Source organism: Adiantum capillus-veneris, chromosome 13 (assembly GCF_014529385.1).
Source record: "Adiantum capillus-veneris isolate H3 chromosome 13, ASM1452938v2, whole genome shotgun sequence".
Lineage (NCBI taxonomy): Eukaryota > Viridiplantae > Streptophyta > Polypodiopsida > Polypodiales > Pteridaceae > Adiantum > Adiantum capillus-veneris.
In genome coordinates, this window is record NC_140943.1 from 59190455 (window position 1) to 59212676 (window position 22222).

Below are 22222 nucleotides of genomic sequence, written 5' to 3' on the forward strand. Positions count from 1 at the left end.
AGCAGGGAGTAGGGCGACGTAGGAATGGGCTCCTGCCCTTTTTGCTTCTAGTTGACAGATTCGTGTGGAATCGAATCTGGCTAATCAATATGTTTTCTTTGGAAAGGACCTAGTAGAGTAGTATGTATTATAAAAAGTAGAGTGACAAAATGCTTGGTTTTTAATCACTTTCCCTCCTATAATGAATTCATTCTTAATGAAGAGGACCCTCCAAGTCCTTTCCACCCATTTTTGCACAATCAATCTGCAAGACTCCTCATGTTAGGGAAATCTTTGAATAGATGGAGGGGTCCTCAATTGAGACTTTGCAGCTTGAACACATGATTGTGCCTATCCCTTTGGGCTTGATTTTATTCCCACTTGGGATTTCCCCCCATAGCACCCTCTAGAGGAAGACCTTCCTTATGATAGACACTTTGGAGCCCAAATGCTATTTACGCTATTCGTCGAATTAGACTTTGACCGTTGCAACCCCCAAAAATTTTAAAGTGGAGAGAACCAATCTCCTCCATACATTGGCTTGAGATATATTCCCCTTGTTTGAGGTATATCGAAGTTCCTACTTTCAAGACAATGCAAGGCTTTCCAATCCAACTCTGTCTCATAAATAGACACCGACTCATTGGCCAACCTTTCAACAACTTTACTGATTAGAATCCTTTCATTTGGGTTAAGATTGTAAAGTGCATCCAATTGGTCCACTTCCTTCCAACAAATGTTACTTCCATCCCAAAAGTGAGCAAGATGAACTATCCCCTTGTTTTGGTTATTTCTCTCCAAAAAGCATCTAAGGAGCCACCTCCAATCTTGGAAATCCAAGGGGACCAATATGTAATTGATTTTTTGAAGTATATAGTAGTCTCGATCCATTCTAGTGCTGCACATGCCTACTAGCTCACTTGCAATGCCCGCTAGCTTCAAGTTTAGTGCCAACAAACTGTCTCGGATTTTTACCTTTTCTCATGAGTCACCCTAAGATTGGAGTTTCATTGTGTCAATCATATCCCAAGCCATAATGGCTTAGGCTTGACTTTGATTTACCAATGATAAGGAAAACTTGGCACAATAAGTCTCTGCATGAATCTCTACAGTCAGTATCACAATACCGCCTTACTCAAGCTGGGTCTTGCAATTCTTCCATTGCACCACATTTCCAAGGTATTGTTGTAGGTCATGGTGGATAGGCTAGCGTGCCATTCATGCTAATGGCATGCTTGGAGAGGTTAGTGTAGATCTTGAGAGAGAAACTATTGCACAATACAATATAGAGTATAATTGCAAATGATAGACTTACATTTTATTCAGCATATTGTGCCTTTATATAGGCACATACAAAGGGACATCATTTTGACACATGTGCATAATATGTGGCTACACATGCACAAATGCAAGATGCGGCTGCCTATGCACAAATACAAGTGGTTGTGCTTTACACAAGGGTTGTAAGAGGTTCTTCACATGAGTTATTGACACATGAGGTGGAAGGGGTTGTTCACACAAGAGATGCAACAAAATCCCACATCCCAACAATCATCCCTTATGTGGGTTTTGGTTGCATATCACTCACACAATCCTCCCCTCAAAACACAGTAGTGTGAGGCACATAAAACACAAGCCTCCCGTTGAACACAAATCTGCCTCCCCTAGACACGAAGGGTGTAGCACACAAAATATTAGGGTGTAGGATCACACATGAGCCTCCCCTAGCACAAATAGAGGGTAAGGTATAATTGAGAGAATGCTCACAGTATATCATCATATACCAAACCAATATTGTTGTCGTTCTCTCTGTCAGAATCTTTAGTGGTAGCAAGGTTGATTTTTGCTTTTGCTATATCTTTGAAATTCTCTTTGTTATAGGTAACCTGTGAAGATTTATCTTTGAGTCTACAATACTTTGTAGCATGGTTGGTCTTGCCACAAATGCAACAAGGGTTGATATCATAGCAATCCTTTGAAAGGCGATTTGTTTTGCCATAGTGTGTGTAATTTAAGGTCTTTTTGTGATTGCGATTGTAGCAGTTGGATGAGACTACAAAAGAGCCATTTGTCTGTTGTTGATTTTCTTTGAGTTTCTTTTTGTGCTCTTGAAGAGAGTTTATTATATCTTAAATTTTAGGGACTAGTTCTTCTCTTTAAGCACCATTACAATTTGGCCAAAATCTGTATCTGGTACTACTTTGAGAAGCACAACAATTTGGTTTTCATTATCTACATGGTATTTTATATATTTCAACTCACATTTCTACTCCATCATCTTCAACTAGTGCCTTAACGACATACCATAATTGCTTTCACATTACGTAGCCTTTGGCTTTTGCTTGCCACATGAGAAAACCATTGCCATTGAACTTGTCAATTCCTTTTTCTTCCATGATGGTGCAATCATGTGTGCGGTGAGAGGAAGGTCTTACCCAATATGGGCAGTGTCTAGTCCTTATGCAAGGTTGTGCACTTTACAAGTGTTGTGACCAAGTGTGAAGTCAATTTTCACAATTGTGAAACACCTCTTCACAAAACTTGGAGAAATTTGAGAAGCTCATGAAGTTTAAACCTACACCATGTATATTTAAAAGTGCATGATGTGATATAGTTATGGGATAGTACATCCAAGAGCATAGGACATGTCACCACTGCAGATAAATACAATTTATTGGGATAAAATTGAGGACCGCAGGAAGCCAGGGCGTTGGAGGCAAGCTAGCTTGAAAGATCTACTTTAGGATGAGTCTTGATGGGATTGAAGTGGGAATTGTACCTTGATAAAGTTTTACTGAAGGAATTACACGTTGGACGAGTGGGCCTGAGTAGGGGTAGCCATTATAGATGGTAGGGTTGGTATGGTGAACAATGCGAGCCACCACCAGGGTGAGATTTGAAGGCAATTGATGACTGAGCCGAGGGCGAGGCAGCGGGTGATAGGTGGGGAAATTGCACAGAGCAGCAATAATAGCACAGCAATGGCGAACTCATAGATGATTAACTTCAAGCTATAGCACAGAATTGATGGGGATTTGGAGGCTAAATGGGGGCGCGAGTTACTAATAACAATTGATACCAGATTAGAGAGTTTGAGACTTTAGAGCCAATTTGGGAATCACCAATGTCTTGAAGATTTGTCCATATGGATAAATCTCAAACTATTTTAAAAAACCAAAGCCTTCCATAAGGTAGTACTTGAAAAGATCTCTAGAACCCTTCTCTCAAAACTTTGGCTAAGATTTGACCATGTGGTATAATCTTAAGCTCTTTTTAAAAGTGGGAATTGAGAAAATCGCAAATTCACTAGTATGGTGTTAATTGCTTATATTTTTTAATGCATTTGATGATGGGGCCAGCTTTGCAGGCCGACTGGACTAGCGTTGCAGGTTTGTGAATGTTAGTGCAATAGGTGGGTTGGCTTTTGCAAGTGAAGATAATCCGGTTGGTGCCGATGAGCTCGGGTGACAAATGCTAGTAGGGAAATCGAGCAGGGGCCCGAAGTTGGTTGGAGAGGTTTGGGCATGCAGATCGGGTTGTGAGTTTGCGAATTGTTAACCCTCACGCACATTCCTATCACCTACGATAGATGACATATTATTTATTTGGTAGAGTCAGGTACCGGGCTTGTCAGTCCAATAGCAATGGTTAAGAGTGATCACCGATGAGAGGCGTACTCTAAAATTGGAACCTATAATGTTTGGGTAAGATTGTCTAGGTGTGGGCACCCAAATGTGAACAGGCAAGCCCATCTAAAAGTCAATCTAAACCTAAAATACCTCATTCTTTCATTTGTGCAATGCAAGAAGAGTGCTCTTGCTCCATCTCCTTCTCCGTCTCCCTTGTGTACTAGTGTGTGTGTGTGTGTGTGTGCGCGCGCGCTTGAGTGAGAGAGAGGGAGAGGGGGGGGGGGGGGAGAGAGAGAGAGAGAGAGAGAGAGAGAGAGAGAGAGAGAGAGAGAGAGAGAGAGTGATTGAGCATTGCGGCGGCACGACGGCGATGAGGCGTTTGAGCGCGGCGTAGCGGCATCTCCCTCTTCTTTGCGGCGAGGAATCCTCCATGACGGCAAACGTAGAGCAGTGAGTGACGCACCATCGTCATCTTTGAGCTTACTAGTTTAGGCTAGTTGGGTGCTTGGAGCCATTTGTGGCTCGCACACAGTGTATCGGCAAGTCCCTTGCATTGACACGTGCAATAGACATGCACATTTTTGGCACCGCTGCTAGGGAACCACCCTGCACTAAGCTCAAGAGGCACTCTCTGCTGCGTTGTGGTGCAATTTCAAATGTAGGAAAGGTAGGTAAGGAAGGTGTGTGTGTTGAGAAGGAGTTTGTTTTGCTGCTGTGTATTGTTTTGTTAATAAGGTGTTGAAAGATACTGTGTTTTTTCTGTTCATAAGGTGTTAAAAGGTACTGTGTTTTCTCTATGATAAGGTATTATAATTAAGGTAGTAGATCCATAATGTTAATTCTGTGTAAAGTACAGTAAGTAGATCTGTTAGCTAATGAGATATTGTAGTAGTGTGTTAGTGTGTAACAGTAGCTATATTAGTTGTAAGTACGTAGGTAAGGTGTGTGTGCTCGCGCGTGCAGCGCGGCCGCGGGACCTTATCCAAAAAAAAAAAAACTTTAAAATTTTTTTTAAAGGTAAGATAGGGATTGGGAATATCCCCCAGACCCAAGCCCAGAACCAAGACCAAGCTCACGCTCAGGCTTAGGCCTCATTCTACCTTTAAAATTACGTATTTTAGCCTCGCGTGTAGGTAAAAATCGACCTTTTTGAGGACCAACGGAGCTTCAGATAACCAAACGTTGTGGTGCAAAGCACACCACGACCCCCTAAGTGATACGCTCGTTTCAAGTTATCACACGCTCTAATCCTAAAACCGACCATTAAAAAACATAAAAAAACGAGTGAAAACGGGGTGCAAAAATCCCAAAAGATTAGGTGGTTAACCTTCGAGGTTATTTGCTAATGCTTGTAGGGTTCCAAAGGCACATGCATCTGCGCTCTGGTTGTGTGCTAAAGATGGAGCAACTAGTGAGCATTTTGACTTACACGAGTTCTCAATATCCACCTACCTTAGGTTCCGGCCCCTCGGCGGGGACCCAAGGTAGTACAAACCAAGACCCAAACATAGCGACTAGTGACTCTTCCTCTGACTACAATGTCATGGAGTATTACCCAATGTCTAATCCTGATAGCTCAAGCCAAGACATGCATGCCATGGGCCCACGGTCCGAGCCGAGCGTGCTTAGCCGCTTGAAGGAAACCTTTAGTAGAGCCACTCGCTCCGAACATGGAGCTAACGATGTAAATGAGGGGGGCGGGGAAGTAAATTTGCCATTCATGACCAACGTAGACCCCATGCTCTTGGAGAGTGTGCAGTGAATGCTCCATTCATTGCACACCCTGACTCTTCAAAGCTATTCCCTTGCGAGGTTATATTACCTGATGGTAGAAGCCTTGCCGAAGTGTAAGAGGTTGAGCGATATATCATTGTGGCTAGGGAAAAGGAAATCGAGAGCTTATGCAAGGCGAAGCAACGAAGAGAGTTAAACGCGAAAGCCCCTATGTCAATATCCTTGCTAGGAGAGCAATGGAGTGAGCCTGACTTAGCAACCACTAAGGGCCAACCCATAGACAGCAACATTGCATTTAGCTGAAAGGACACCCCTAGCACCTCAATCCTAGATGGAGCGTTCTTAAATGAGAACTGGGAGTATGAACTACCAACAAAAACGCTAAGCAACCTATACACAGGTCACACCTATCACGTGCGTTGGTTAAATGTCCTACAATCCACAACGGGAGCTACTAGTGTGGAGGTTCAACAATGAAGAGTTTGTGAGGTCATCCATAGGGTTATTGAACTAGAGAGACAGAACAAGGGGATCCACATGCCTTCAATGGGTCTCATGAGATTCTTGGATACAAGGAAGGCTAAACAACCAACCTTATTGCAAATGAAGACTCCCTCGGTAAGTCCGATGGATCCTCCATATGTTGTTTAGCCAGGGGTCTTATTGCAATCTGAGCCCACAAGTGATCGCTTTACTTTTCCAAGTCTAGCTCATCCTTCCCTTGATGACACCATGTCTACCATGCCTACCCCAATGATGGGCATGCCAAGAAAGATGCCATGGATCTCATTTGTTAGTAAAGAACCGCTACATGGTAGCTCAATGCCTACAATAGTACCTACAAGTGTGTACCAATCGTATACACCCATGGGTCCTCGTACTCATGTAGTTCCTACCCCTACCATTGTTTCAACAACCTATGCTCCACAACCACAACACCCAAGTTCTTATTTCCATGGGACTATACCGGCTAGCATTAGCATGTCACATCCGACGTCTACTATGCCTAGAGCCACACATATGAACTTTGGGCCGCCACATGGCACAACACTGTACCAAACGTCGAACCCAAGGGCTTCCTATACGCCAAGCCCAATGCCAATACCTACTCCACATGTAGTCTCTGGAGCGCCTTCACCCACGGTGCCTGCTCACTTAGGTGACTTGGCAACATTTGCTCAAGCTATTCGTCAATCTATTGCTGAGAATATGCGTAACACCCTGATAGAGATCCTAGAAGTAAGGCAGTACAAATAGCCAAGCTCACACAAAAATTAGTGGAGACGGGGATGTGAGAAAGCATATTGAAGTGTTTGAACAAATATGCGATTCTCTAGGAGAACACAATGACCTGCATAAGAGTAATTCTTTAAGACTAACCTTAAGTGGGAAGGCAAGGGATTGGTATAGAACCCTAAGGGTGGAAGAAAAATGATTTACCCTACTCTTAGCAACGTGTTCTTGAAAGAATACATATGAGAGGGAGTACTTTGGGGTGTAGCCTCTTAGCTCCAAAAATCCCAACGAGAGGAAGGAGAGTCGGTGAGAGACTTTATTAGTCGCTTAAAGCATTTGAATTCTCATTGTAATCCAAATGAGCGCTTCAATAATGATCAATTTCTTGATAGATTCATTAGGGGATTACGACATGAGGATATCTACAATGGCCTAGTCATTAGAGGTATCACCACTTGGGAAGCAGTCACCACCAATGCGATCCAATTGGAGGATAATTGCATGATTCAAGGAGAAAGAGTGTCTGTTGAGCCTAAATCTATTAGCTCACAAGAATCGGGGCATCAACCAATGACCCTAAATCCTATTGCTAAGGAGACAAATATATCTGAGATGACTTTAGCAAATCTCACCAAGGCCATTCAAGAGAGTTTTAGAGACAATCGTGCTCCCCAAAATAATCATATGTATCCACGAAAGGAGCAACGATGGTGCTCAGTATGCTCTGGTCCACATAGTACTAGTGAATGCCCTACTTTTAGAGTGAAATTCAATGGGATAGACACACCTCAAGTGCCTGCATTGATGCCGGCCCCACCTCTTGAACAAACGTCACAACACATGGTCCGTAGGGCCCAAAATGTTGTTCAAACAACACCCTTACCACCTCCAGTACTAGGACCGCAACCACCACATCCAAGAATCACTTCTGTGAATCAAGTGGGTTGTGAGTCATCTATTGCTTGTTTGGAAGGCTATGAGGAAGATATAGACCCTAATATTGCCTATGGGATTGATGTGGTTGAAGAAAGTCCACAATACTACATGGAGGACTATTGGGGACAAGTCAAACCTGTTTATCAAGTAGCTGCTCTTGCTGCAAGAGGCCAAATTATCAATTACACTGCCAAGAGACCACCTCTTCAATGCTATGAGTGTGCAGGTCCACTTCGCGTGGCCGAGTGTCCTATTAGGATACAAAAGAACGCCACACTAATGCAAACCAATCAAGCGAGCACATCTACAATGCCGATACACTCGTGTGTAATCGATGTGGCATAGATCATTTGATTGCCCAATGTCCGAATAATCCAAATGCACCGAAGATCACGCCATTAAACTTGATTGAGGTTACAAAGGAGCCATCACAAAGTACACCTGTGGTACCAGTAAATGTACTCACACGACCGATGCTCCAAAAACAAAATTATATTCTTGAAGAAAGAGACACGGCATCAATTGCCCAATCTCAGAAGAAGAAGAAAACTAGAAGGAAGAGACCGCAAAAAGCAGTGCAGTCGACCCCAGTTCAAAGACCAACATAGGGACTGGTAACGACCTCGTATATATGAACGACGCTGAAGAGGATTTTGATTCGGGTGAAACCATGGAGACCAAAACAACCACTAGGAAAGAAACCAACAAGGACGATAGTCATGAGCCACAATGGCCAGGATCCAAGAAGAAGATAGAAAGTTATCCAAACCCTACAGAGGAGATCGAGCGAGTCAAACAATTAATGAGTTTGGTAGAAGATACCCAAAGGGATCTGGAGCCAGCACCTAGGCAGATCCAGATTACAGACACATTGTTCCCTACGCAACAACAACCTCACCAAGTCCATAGACCCTTAGCCATACCTAGTGTCATGTAAGGTCCCTCCCTAAACCCTAGAGCCATTCAGAAATTTTTCGACCTAAAAAAAAATAATTTAGAAAAAGTAAGACCGACAAAGAAGTTATACGGACAAGGAGACTTTACTCCAGAATGAAAAGACAAGGATATTTCAGATAAGAAATTATGTCATCCCTAAAATTCTCCTTTAAGATTAAGGTTATTTTTATACTTCTTCATCAAAAAGCCGCGTGGGAACTGATTTAGATCGAGAACTAGGAAAAAGGGACTAACTTAATTGAAAGGTAAAGTTAAGAGATAAGAACTAAGAAGAAAATTGGGGTCCAATAGCATTTGAGAAGAGGAATTGGGGTCCAATAGCATTTGAGAAGAGAAATAGGGTCCAATAGCATTTGAGAAGAGAATTTGGGGTCCAATAGGAATTGAGAGGAGAATTGGGGTCCAATAGGAATTGAGAAGAGAAATTGGGGTCCAATAGGAATTGAGAAGAGAAAATTACACATACCTTTTTCCTATATAAGCACCCCCTTTCCTTTGTATTTTTAGAGACACACATATTGCTAAGCTACTTGCCATGCTCAAGACTATGCTTAAGTAACTCAAGGTTTACATTAAACCTTGCTCTTGCTCTCTCCCTCTCTTGAAGGCCAAACCCTCAACTCTCTTCCTCTCTTGAAGGCCAAACCCTTGAGGGTTTTGTGAAGAAGCTTCTCTCTCCTTCCTCTTCACCATAAATCTCTTCCTTCCTCCTTGAGCCTCACATCTCTTCAAGAAGGACTTCAACCCCACATCCCTCTTGCTTAGAGGAGGTAATCTTCATTTCTAGTAGGTTTAATTAAATGTGTTTTAATACTAGAAAGGTTTATGTGCATCATTTTAGTTTTAAGCTTTAATGGAAACCTTGCAATTAGGGTAAGTGATAAGAGTATCTATGCATCATAAAGCTAAGCTTCAAAGGTAGATTTGCATTCGTAAGCTAAGCTTTAATGGTACTTTGCTCTTAGATGTAAGCTTTAGCGATTACCTTGCATTTTTAGGTTTTAAGCTTTAATGGAAACCTTGCAATTAGGGTAAGTCATAAGAGTATCTACGCATCATAACGTTAAGCTTCAAAAGTAGATTTGCACTCGTAAGCTAAGCTTTAATGGTAACTTTGCAGCTAGATGTAAGTTTTAGTGATTACCTTGCATTTTTAGGCTTTAAGCTTTAATGGAAACCTTGCAATTAGGGTAAGTGATAAGAGTATCTACGCATCATAACGTTAAGCTTCAAAGGTAGATTTGCATTCGTAAGCTAAGCTTTAATGGTAACTTTGCTCTTAGATGTAAGCTTTGGCGATTACCTTGCATTTTTAGGTTTTAAGCTTTAATGGAAACCTTGCAATTAGGGTAAGTGATAAGAGTATCTATGCATCATAAAGCTAAGCTTCAAAGGTAGATTTGCATTTGTAAGCTAATCTTTAATGGTAACTTTGCTCTTAGATGTAAGCTTTAGCGATTACCTTGCATTTTTAGGTTTTAAGCTTTAATGGAAACCTTGCAATTAGGGTAAGTGATAAGAGTATCTACGCATCATAACATTCAGCTTCAAAGGTAGATTTGCACTCGTAAGCGAAGATTTAATGGTAACTTTGCACTTAGATGTAAGCTTTAGTGATTACCTTGCATTTTTAGGTTTTAAGATTTCATGGAAAGCTCGAAAATTCATAAATCATAGGATGACCTTCTAGCTTCCTAAAAATGGAAAGCTAGGTACCATAAGAAAAGAGTAGTTGTTTAAGCTCGATAGAAGTAGTTCAATTTTTGGTATTGAAGAGTATTTCTAAAGTTTTCAATTTCAAGTTTGTTTGCAACTACCGGATGGGGGAGATAGGGGATAACTTCGCGGAATTGATCTCCATGTTGTTTGAACCGAAAACTCTACAAGCTTCCATGGAGATGTCCCATGGATGGAAAAGGATTGCAAAAAACCTAGGAATCAACAAAAACGGGGATTGAACTTAAAAAGTTGGCATTTCTGAAGAGACATTGACCATCAAATGCCTATGGCAAAAACTCGCTTGTATTTTCTAAATAAACTTGGCTGGTAGATAATTAATGAAAGTAGGAATTAAGATTGATAAATGAATGAAACTGGAAATTACCAACTAGGAGTTAAAAGGAATCTCGAGAGGTGATAGGGATAGCCCATTGCAAAACATAGATTTAACTAGGAGTTTTGAAGATTGTCTGGAAAGGACCGGGAACCAAGATGGATCTTCTTGGGGTCAATTTGATTGAAAGGCCGGCCCATTGAGAGGATTCTCTTGGAGAACTTGTTGGAGATTGGCCCTTTTCGGCTAGGGCAGTGTAACTGGCAAGTTTTTATATCTAGGTCATTCATGCTCGAGGGATAAGGGATGAATGGGTTTGTTTTATTTTGCCCCGCCGGGTGAAGTACCCACGGTATCTTATTGGAAATCGGCCATAGTCCGGGTATGGCCTGATTCCAATAGTTGGCTGAGAAGGTTATTCTCAGGGAGGATGATGTGAATTTAATTAAGGAAATTTGTTCGACTTGGTTGCTTAAAAAGGAACTAGAAAGTCTAGGAATATAGGGGCTATCCTGTGCATCTGTCACCAAGACGCTAGGACTACGTGGGATAAAAATGGGTAATCGGGGACGAGCGAGACTAGGTAGGATTGCAAGATCCCTCTTCTTAGGGGAAAGTGATAACTGTCGTGCCTGCTTGTCAAGAAAAAGGGGTTATTACCATGAACCAAGGGAGAACAAGAAAGCAAGAGCAGATCCTCAAGTTAAAGATAAAGAGAATCAAGACTAAGGACCACGATTTTGGGTGCGAAAAGCTGTCGAGGACAGATTGATTATGAGAAGCAGATAGAATCATTGAATGAAGGGATGTACCCCCTTGGGTTGGCAATCGAGATAGGCCGAAGTCCTGTCTGAGTGTCGGTCCCAAGTGGGAGGGATACCTGCAAATAGATCTACATCATTCCCTGGAACGGTCTGGAGGACTGAGGGAGCTGAGTAGGGTCGAGTCTAGGTATGGCCCTCACATTGGTTTGGTGTTCGAGATAGACCGGAGTCCTATCTGAGTGTCGGTCCCAACTGGGAGGGATACCTGCAGATAGATCTACGTCACTCCCCAAAACGGTCTAGAGGATTGAGGGAGGTGGGTAGGATCGTCTGGGTATGGCCCTCACAGTCATCCAAGAAGAAAGTGACTTAAAGTCATGGGAAAGTGGACGTACTCACTTCTTGATGGAAATAATGTTTATGGAGGGACTACCTGACCATATCGAAGAAATGGAGATCCCATCTTCCCCACATCAAGGGATTGAAGCCGAAAAGGTTCCATTAAATATTGCTAAATTGATGGACTTCATGGCTTCAGAGGTTAGAACCACCATCATGTCCAAACTATATGGAGACCCTAAGCTATTCTTAGCTATTTGAGCTTTCCTCAATGGAGAACTGAAAGTTGGGTTACCACAATTTGCACAGATGGATGGAGTTAGGGAAATGCTAATAAAGGAGAAACACTTAGATCCACAACCCAACCTAGACGAGAACCTTGTTGTAGAAATACCTGTTAACAAGTTGGGACAATACTTTGAGGGAGATGAATCCAATGCAACCAAACCAATCACTACCAAGGGATTAACTATGAAGGGAATCCTTGATGGTGGCGCTGGGGTCAGCATTGTGACTAAAAATTTCTGGGAAACTATGGGAAGACCTCACCTTGCGACCTCAACCATAATATAAAGATGGCCAATGGGTCTATTGTTAAACCTATTGGGATGTTAGAAGATCTCAAGATCAAGGTTTTTGGACATAAAATAAGAATTACCTTCATTGTTATAGATTGCTCCAAGCACACTATGGCATCTGAGATGATCTTAGGACGTACTTTCATGAGGGAAGCAAAAATGGTGCATGACTGGTCTAAAAACCATGTCTACTTGCAGTTCCAAGATTCTGTCATTTGAGTGGATCTTGTAACTGGTCGAGCACATCCTCTAGGAAACAGGTTTATAATTGATCATAGATCTGACACTACAGTTCACTCGGCCCCATTACAATATTGTTACACGTGTAAAGTGGACACTGATGTTGGAGAAGATTCTCCTTATATGGATGTACTACCTGGGATGACTGAGTCAGACAATGTGGATTGGGTCCACCTAGCAGCAACCATAGACACTTGGGGAAACAGGGGGACGACCTCGGTAACACTTGAGGGGGATGAAATGTCACCACTTGTACCCTTAAATATTCTAGAAGGAATGCATATAGCTTTTGACAAGACTCATCCTAATATAACGAAGAAAACATACAAGTGGGTCCCTAAATTGTCTTTAGCAACCATGGCTGATGCTAAAAAATAGAAGCCTTGTAAGAAATGTACCACTCGCTCCAAGAAAAGTAAGAAAATGTTGCAATGGATTCCTAAACGACTATTGGAATCCCAACGCTACTATCAAGGAAATGATCAAATCTGGGTGCCAAAACGTAGATTGTGTTCTTACCTGTCGCCTGACCCCTGTGAACCCAATCCTGTATCTCCAAAATGAATTGACGATCACGAAAAGAAAAAGATCACAGAATACTACACACCTGCTCCAGAGCTAGTTTGGATACCGAAGAAAGAACTATTTGTTCCACCTAACTCGAGAAGGGGGAGTCCCATGAAGCTTCTAGCTCCTCATGTAATGCATCCATAGTGGACCTCCACGAAGCTACAAAGGAATCACCACTCCCAGTGTTCAAGAATCACCTGATGAACCACTTCAAGTTCGATCTTGGGAGAGTACCTTACCACCCTTGCAACTCGACGAGGCACCTAAGGTAATAGAAAACTACTGGCAAAAATACTCACCTATTACCAACTAGAACAATTGGTTTCAAAGGGTGACGAGCACATTTCAAATAGTATGACCTACCCAAAGAAGGGGGGAAGTCTTCATTCACATCAGCCTATTGAATTATTTCCCTCTTACCCTTCTTTCCCTAACCTCTCAATCACCAATCTTAGGGAATGTATATATAAAGCCTTATACTCCCAAAAAAGAAAAATAGTAAAGAGAAAGAGCAATTAGCAAATGAGTATGCACAATAAAAGTCAAAAAATTGACCTAGACTCTACACATTCACATCCGGTACACTGAAACAAAAACCTATGTCATCAAACACCTTTGATCCTCATCACTTGAGTGATGGAGGGTAGGTAGGATTAGTACGATAGAAGTGTTTCTATTTTAGAGTTTAGTGATTAGCAAAGTTCTTTTTTCCCACGGATGTGCCTCCTAGAGGTATTTTTTGTGTTTCCTAGTGTGTACAGGAACGTGTTGCAATTGTTACAATTTGGACCTTCATGGAATCTTTCTCTCATTCACTCTTCAAATCAAGCACGATTGTCAACACAAACAGGTGTTTCTTGTCCATTAGCATTGCCCCTTATCTTTTTTTCATCCATGTTTGTCTGCTTTAATTGTGATTGGTAGCATAATATTCAGTGCCGTTGCTAGTAATTCAATGTAATTTTTTGTCATAATCACTTGTCTAGGTTTAAAAATCAAGCAATCCGACTAAGCTAGTTTGATTGAGCTAGGCATTAGAGATCTTCTCTTAATACCATGGGGAATGCCTTCCTAATAATCAATGGTTACTTAGGTTCTTAATCGGATCTAGGCACCATTGTGTGAAATGTTCTAGGGCTTTTTAGTGGGCTTAGTCCCTATTGACTTTTAGCTTAAGCATTATAAAGGGAGTTTACTAATGTGATGAGCCTGGGAGGGTAATAGTGTTATATGACCCCCCCAAATTTACAAAATTAAAATGTTGAAAACAAACAAAAAATTAAATAAAAATCAAAGTGCCACAATGTAAACTCTTAAGCTAGAAGAGAAATCTCGGCTTGATTTGGTACTTCACTCACATGTTCGCCTATGGTACTAGACCCCTAGAGGTTCCCAATGTGGGCTCTTTTCCTTGAAAAGCAAAAAATTCAAGGCATACAAAATAAGCACACCCATCAAGATTGAATCACTGTGAAAAGACTTTGGGGGGTCAAAGAAAAGAGAATCAGTCAGGAGATGATTTCATGAGCAATTTATTTTATCGTAGCTTAACTGCAAGGTATTCTAGGTATAGCCTCCAGTCAGTCCGCAGACATGAAATACTTGGCTCTCACGATTAAACAACTTAATTGACCAGAGAAAATTGATAAGCTTACCCATGGTATTAAAGGTAAATCTTTAGTGTCTTTTAACCGTTAAATTAGTGACCCCGAAATTGTTTAATTTTTTATCTTTACAACTGTTTATGTGGTTGATTATATTGCAATTTAATGTTTATTGCTGACAAATGGTTTAAAATTTTGTTACCAATCAAATTGTCTGCCTACACCTGCATATGCTTTTTAATTGTATATAAGAATGCAATTACTGTGCCAATTTTCTTTTATTTTGCAATGACTAAAGAAGGCTAAGGACACTCATCTCAAAGGCTCTTCCACCTCGATGAACGAGCTTCAACTCAATAGCTTTAAGGATGGAATCTACATCAAGAAGGGGGGCATGTTAACCCTCACACGCATTCCTATCACCTACTATAGACGCCATATTATCTATTTGGTAGAGTCACGTGCCGGGCTTGTCGGTCCAATAGGAATGGTTAAGAGCGATCGACGATTAGAGGCGCACTCTAAAACTGGAACCTATAATGTCTAGGTAATATTGGCTAAGTGCGGGCGTCAAATGTGAACGGGCAAGCCCATATAAAATTCAATCTAAACCTAAAATACCTCATTCTCTCATTTGTGCAATGCAAGAAGAGTGCTCTTGCTCCATCTCCTTCTTTGTCTCCCTTGTGTACTAGTATGTGTGTGTGTGTGTGTGTGTGTGTGTGTGTGTGTGCGCGCGTGCGCTTGAGAGAGAGAGAGAGAGAGAGAGAGAGAGAGAGAGAGAGAGAGAGAGAGAGAGAGAGAGAGAGAGATTGAGCACTGCAGTGGCGTGAGAGCGACGAGGTAGATGAGCATGGCGTAGTGGCATCTCCCTCTTCTTCGCGGCGAGGAGCAGTGGGGGACACACCACCATCATCTTTGAGCTTACTAGTTTAGGCTAGTTTCATGCTTAGAGCCATTTGTGGCTCGCACACAGTGTATCGGCAAGTCCCTTGCATTGACACGTGTAACAGACATGCACACGAATGCAGCAAGAGGCGCCGAGTGCTGGTTCAGGAGGTTTAACAGCTGGTTGCAGACAAGAATCCAAGAGCTATGGCGGGTTGAAGTCGATTTGGAGCAGGGGAAGAGGAGCTATTTGTGGGCGTGGACTCACAAAAGATGGGGTGACCAATAATGCTCCACGTGGATGGGTTCACACCTAGGCAATGAAGTTAACCTTCCAAAAGAAAGCCAGCCTTTTCCCAGTAAGGGCTTCCCTGTGTTTCTTTTAAAATTTGGAGGTGACTCCCACGAAAGGCTTTGTCCTTATAGCCACACACACACACTTAAAAGTAGGTAGAGATTAGGGAGTTTAAATGATGATTAAGATCTTGTAACAAAGCTGAGAAACTGAAAAAGCTGCTAGAGTTTAGACAAACATTGATTGATCGAACAACATGCAAACCAAGCAATAATTTTAGAAAAAACTCAATGGAATGGCCTAGGAGCCTAGGATATAATTTAACACGGCTCTGATACCAGTTGTAGGTCATGGTGGATAGTTTAGTGTGCCATTCATGCTAATGGCATGCTTGGAGAGGTTAGTGTAGAGCTTGAGAGAGAAAATATTGCATTATACAATATAGAGTATAATTGCAAATGATAACCCTACATTTTATTCACTCATCACAATTTTCTTTATATAGGCACATACAAAGGGACAATCTTTTGACACATGGGCATAATATGTGGCTGCATATACACAAATACAAGTGGTTGTGCTTTACACAAGGGTTGTAAGAGGTTCTTCACATGGGTTATTAACAAATGAGGTGGAAGGGGATTTTCACACAAGAGATGCAACAGAAGCCCGCATCCTTGGACAATTGCATTATTTGTGTTTTTCTTCCATAGCAGCCAACCGCTTGGCGGGTTTTGAGAACTCCTTCCAATTACATTTAGCCATTTTGATGTTAGGGAAGAAACAGTAAAAATATACGATCATGAAAGAGTTGATTACCTTCACCTTGTTATATAAGGGCATGAGCACATACTCTTCTAATTTTGTCCAAGACCCATTCAAATCTTTGCTCGATAGAGATTTCTACTCCTAGTGCGGCATTGAGGTTGCACAACAAAGTGCCTTTAAAAACTACCTCCCGTGACTATCCATATGGTCAAAAGCATCATCTTCGAAGAGAGAAATCTACCCCGGATTCTTGATGTTGCATTTTGACTATGATGTTGTGGCAAATGATTGAACAATCTCTAAAGTATCACTTAATATCTAAGGGTTGGCTTTTCAAAATAGTGCTTGAGCATGGTAACAAGGGGATGAGAGTCAATTGGAAAAAGTAGAAGGGCAAGTGGGAAACCTTGTTTAAGTGACCTCTTTACTTTAAATGTTCCCACTTCTATATTGTTGAATAGTAGCTGTAATGGAAATGGCCTATGAACTTTGAGAATAGCGGAGTTAAGAGAATTAAATGATCATTTTTATGAGACTACTTTGAGAACATAGAGGGTGAACTTATTTAGTGGTAGCAACATAATCATTATACTTAATTAACTTAGCATGAACAATACTTTTTCAACAGAGATAGTAATAGAACTTGACAACAATTGAGGACTGGATTTATGTGGAGCTGGTCCCCCCTCCAATAGGCTTTTGTATTATAGATTCTCCCATCAAGAGAGACTTGGTACAGTGCAATCTTTGTGTTCCCTGTGACCTAGGTGATGCAATGAAGATGGAAAGCTTCATGCATCACAAGCATAACATAAACTTTGTAAAAGCATTAATCATCCCCGGTTGCAATCCCAAGGCCTCAAACACCTTCAATGGTGGAGAGAGCTAACGGGGAATGAGGGTAGGTAAGAGGAAGAGTAAGTAACATACAAGAAAGAAATAGTTCCTCACTTATCATCACTCTTCTTGCATAGCATATAATAGTAGCATAATAATGATGATAAAGAAGATGTCAAGCTTAAGCATTGAAGCATGGCTCTTGGTTGGATTTTCATTCCATAGCCAAGAGTGTTGGTGTAGGCTCTCAACTTCTCAACAAGCTTGGAGAAGGAGATGGAGCTCTTGCACTTTGCCAAGAAAGAATGATCTTGTGAGTATATGTGTGTGTGTGAGAGAGTATACCCCCAAGTACACCGGTAGCTTCACTTGGTTGACCCCTCCTTGTAGCTTATGAGAGAATTTGATTGGACCTCTACAAGCTTAGCCAATCACATGATTTATTTAAATCAAGTAGCCATGCTAGCCTTGGGAAAAGTTTCCCTCTGTCCCCTTTGAGAGAGAGGACTTGACAAATGCATAAAAAGTTTATTAATTTAGCTAAACTATCATTAGACCCCTTGACAGGCCAACCAATAGACGTTATGCACACCATAAGGGCAACTTGGAGAGGAACTTGACAAGTGTTCTTGTTGCTTCTTTAGCCCAAGCTTGCCTTGTGTGAGGGTGTGTGTGTTCTCTCTCATGCTCCTACAATGAGCGCTTGCCCCCCCTTCAGTAGGGATCTTGTTTGAATTTTGGAACTCCTCAAGCCCCTCAAGCAACTTAGTCATGGAGCAGCTTAGCACCTTAAGCACCTTAGTAAACAAAAGGCATGCTTGTTGACTAAGGTGCTTAAGGTACTTGAGGGGGGTCTTCAATAACTGGTTCTCTTGGTGGCTTTCCTTTGTAGGGCTTAAGTAGGCTCACATGAAAAGTATTGTGTATGAGCCAATGCTTGGGAAACTTGAGTTGATAAGACATGTCATTGATTGTCTTCAAAATTGACTTGTCCTTTGCCTCAATCAAGCCTTGGGAAACTTAAGTAGGACCCAATCATTTTCTTTGAAGCCCTCCTATGATTGTCAACAATATCTTTTTGCCTTTGTTAAGAGATGGATATAGACTATTTAATCTTTTGGAAAGATTCTTGTAGGTAACGACTATAGTCATCGGCAACGAAGATCTTCCCATGTACTTTAAATAGAAAGAGACTTTTAGGTCTTCCCTCTATGATCTCAAAAGATTCCTTTCCCATAGTCGTATGGACATTATTATTGTACGCATACTCTACAAGGGGTAAGTACATTTCCCATTGTGAGAGTTGATCTACTTCTGTAACATAAGTCTTTAGTAGATCGAGTATCGTAAGATTGGCTATCTCACTTTGGCCATCCGTTTGTGGGTGATAGGCTGAAGAGAAATTCAACCTTGTACCTAGATTTTCAAATAGACCTTTCAAAAAATTACTGGTCATTCTAGGATCTTTATCTGACATGATGGATGTTGGCAATCCATGGTGTTTAAAAATTTGAGGTATGAAGAGGGTTTCATTTATGTGCTTTAATAGTCTCTTGATAGGAATAAAGTGTGCTTGCTTGCTAAACCTATTGACTGTTGTCCATATTCCTGTATTCCCATGGATAGACTTGGGTAATTCAAAACTAAAATCCATGGATATGTACTCTCCCATGGTGAATTAGGGATTGGCAATGGCTGGAGTATTCGAGGTTGCTATCCTCTATCATACTTGGTCTTTTAGCATACCACACATTTTGAAACATACTCTTGTATGTCTACTTTCATGGTAGGCCAATAGAAGTACGTCTCTACTCCTTGAAGAGTAAGTTGAATGCCTCTATGTCCCACATAGGGAGGAGCATGGGATTCATACATGACTTTCTAAGAGAGTGGGTAATACATAGCCTATTTCCATGGAGAAGATAGCCATCCTCCAAGGTGTATGGTTCTATTTCTTCCCCAATGCAAGGGCTAACATTATGTATCTAAAGTCGGGGTCAACATCATACTCATCTATCATAGAAGATAGATCATTGTGAGTTGTTATAGATACCGCATTAACTCTTGGTCATTGTGAAAATGCATCGGCCACTTGATTATGCTTACCAACAATGTGAGCAATATGAAAATAAAAATGTGAAAGAAAATTTTCCCACCTCATATGTTTTTCGGAAAGCTGGTTTGCATCATGAAGTACTGGAGACTTTGGTGATCCATGCGCAAAATAAATGGACTCCCCAATAAATAATGCTTCCATGTGTCTAGGGCATGTAGAACAACTAAAAGCTCTTTTTTGTATATGCTCAAGACTCATTCTTTTGCATTGAGCCTTCGAATCTCATATGCTATGGCATACCCTTCTTGAAGCAAGACTACTCTAAGGCATTCACCACAAGCATCACATTGGACCCCAAATAGCTTTAGAGATCCAAAAGAATTAGGAATGGCTGGGAGGTAAGCTTCTCTTTGAGCTTGTCAAAAGAATTTTTCTCTTTAGCGGCCCATGAGTACTTAACTTGCTTCTTTGTTAAGTCTCAAGATTTTTGGTAGGGTCTCAAGATTTTCTCCATTGAACAATTGAATGTGGCCGGTGCATTAGTCAAGCCAAAAAGCATGACTAGATATTCATAAAGACCAAACATTGTACAAAACAATGATATCTTCATTCACTATTCGTATTTGATAATAGCCACTTTTAAGGTCAATCCTACTGACGTAGGTCAAATCTTGTAGCTTATCAAACAGATCTTCTACCCATGGTACGGGAAATCTATTTTTTATAGTGATATGGTTTAGTGCATGATAGTCCACACACATGTGGTATGTACCATCTTTCTTTTGCACTAAAAGGACGTGAGAACAAAAGGGAGAGGAGCTAGATCTCACCATCCCTTTGTATACTAATTCTTGTACTTGCCTCATGATCTCCTCTTGTTGATCTTGGGAAACTCAATAAGGAGGCTTGTTAGGCGGCAAGTTTCCTGGTAGGAGCTCAATTCGATGGTCATCATGCCCTTGTTTTTGAGGTAAGTCCATAGGGATATCATTGATAAAGAATTATTGGAATCCATTTAGAAAATTAGACAAGTCTAATTCTTCTTGATTCCTAACACTTTTCTTTGTTAAAACATTAGCATCTTTTAGAGACTCTTTGACAAAAATCATGTACGCAAAAACTGAGCTTTTCATTGATTTGTCAAAATCAGGTGAATTTACAAGTGGTATAGTACAACCAGACTCATTAGAATCTATATGCATGCTCTTTAGGTGAAGTAGATTCTTCTTTCAAGGAACTTCATGTTGGTAGCCATGGGGTTGAACCATGGTGCCCCTAGGATAACATCCTCATGTTGGAGAGGAGAGATGAAAAATTCTTCTTTGTTGACGTAGCTTTGGACATGAAGCCTCAACTTCCCAATAAAGGGAGTAATGGAGGCGTGGTGTCCCTTAAAAGCTCCATCGACAATTATAGTATCTTCCATCTTGAAATCTTGAATGCCCAGCTTAGTGTGGCCAACTATGTTGATATGAAGTTGTGTAGAGCGAGGGTCAAACAAGATGAAGGCATCATGCTCTCTTAACTTTTGCCAAGCATAAGAGAGGTGATACTTTGCAATGAGCATCCTCTTTTGGAGCTTCAATCATGGAAACTCTATGAGTCTCATTGTGGGCATTTCTTTTGGGGAAAGAATGATAGCCATGTCCTTGCTCCCCACACTTAAAACTTTTGTGGCTCTTACGAAAAGCTTCTAGCTCTTCAAGAGAATGTTTATTTTTACCTTTGTAAACTCCCTTCTCCTTGGACCGATTGTTTCTGTTACTGGAATTGCCTTAGGAAGAATGTTGGGCATTCTCTTTCCCCTTTGCATCACTTTTGTCTTTGCTTTCCATGGGCTTGGCATTCCTTTTAGCCCCTTGTTGGAAATTGATGTGCGAAGCAACCATAGTATGGTGGATTAATTTGGTAATAGAACTAGGCCATTGAGAGTGGACATACTCAACCATTTCTTCAGGTAATTCTACACAGAATTGTTTTTTTTTCTCAAAAAGTTCTATCTTTTGAAAGATAGTAGCCTTGAGATGTAAATCGCAAAACTTGTCCACATATTTATGGATAGACTTGTTGGAGAGAAACTTCAAAATCCACCATTTGGTAAGGACTTTGTCATTTGCATCACTTACAAGGAATTTCTTCATGATGGAAACTCATAGAGTTTTCCATGTCTTTGGGGCCTTGCGGTTTCCACAAAGGCTAGCCCACCATTGACGAGCAAATTTTTCAAAGTGCATAGCTACATGGCATAGCTTGGAGGACTCCATGAACCCCTCATCTCCAAAGGCCACATCAAATTGCTAGATGAAGGTGTAGCACCAAAGGTGCCATCATAGGTGAGAAAAGAGATACTCTTTCGTCCCTCTTTGAATTTCTTGAGCTTTTGGGACCTTCTCCATGCAGGGTAGGATTTGTGATGTCCTCTCCTCTTGTACTCTCTAGGAGAACCGCTGATTTTTTAGAAGAGGAGGAAGGTGAAGAAGAATGTGAAGAGGGTGACCTATTTCTTGGCTTTTTCTTCCTTTGTTTCTTCTCTTCCCTTTGGAGTGATGAGGAGAAGGACTATGGGTTGATCGTTTCCTATTGGGAGGAGTTGATGACCGTCTAGACCGTCGTCTTTGTGGAGCCATATCTTCAGAGGAACATAGTGATTCCCTTATTTCTCCTTCTTTGGATTCCTCCTCTCTTATGGGAGAGAGTCTTCTTTTGGGAGTCTCGTCTCTCTCCTTTTGGAGAGGAAGGGAAATCCCATAAGCCCAAAG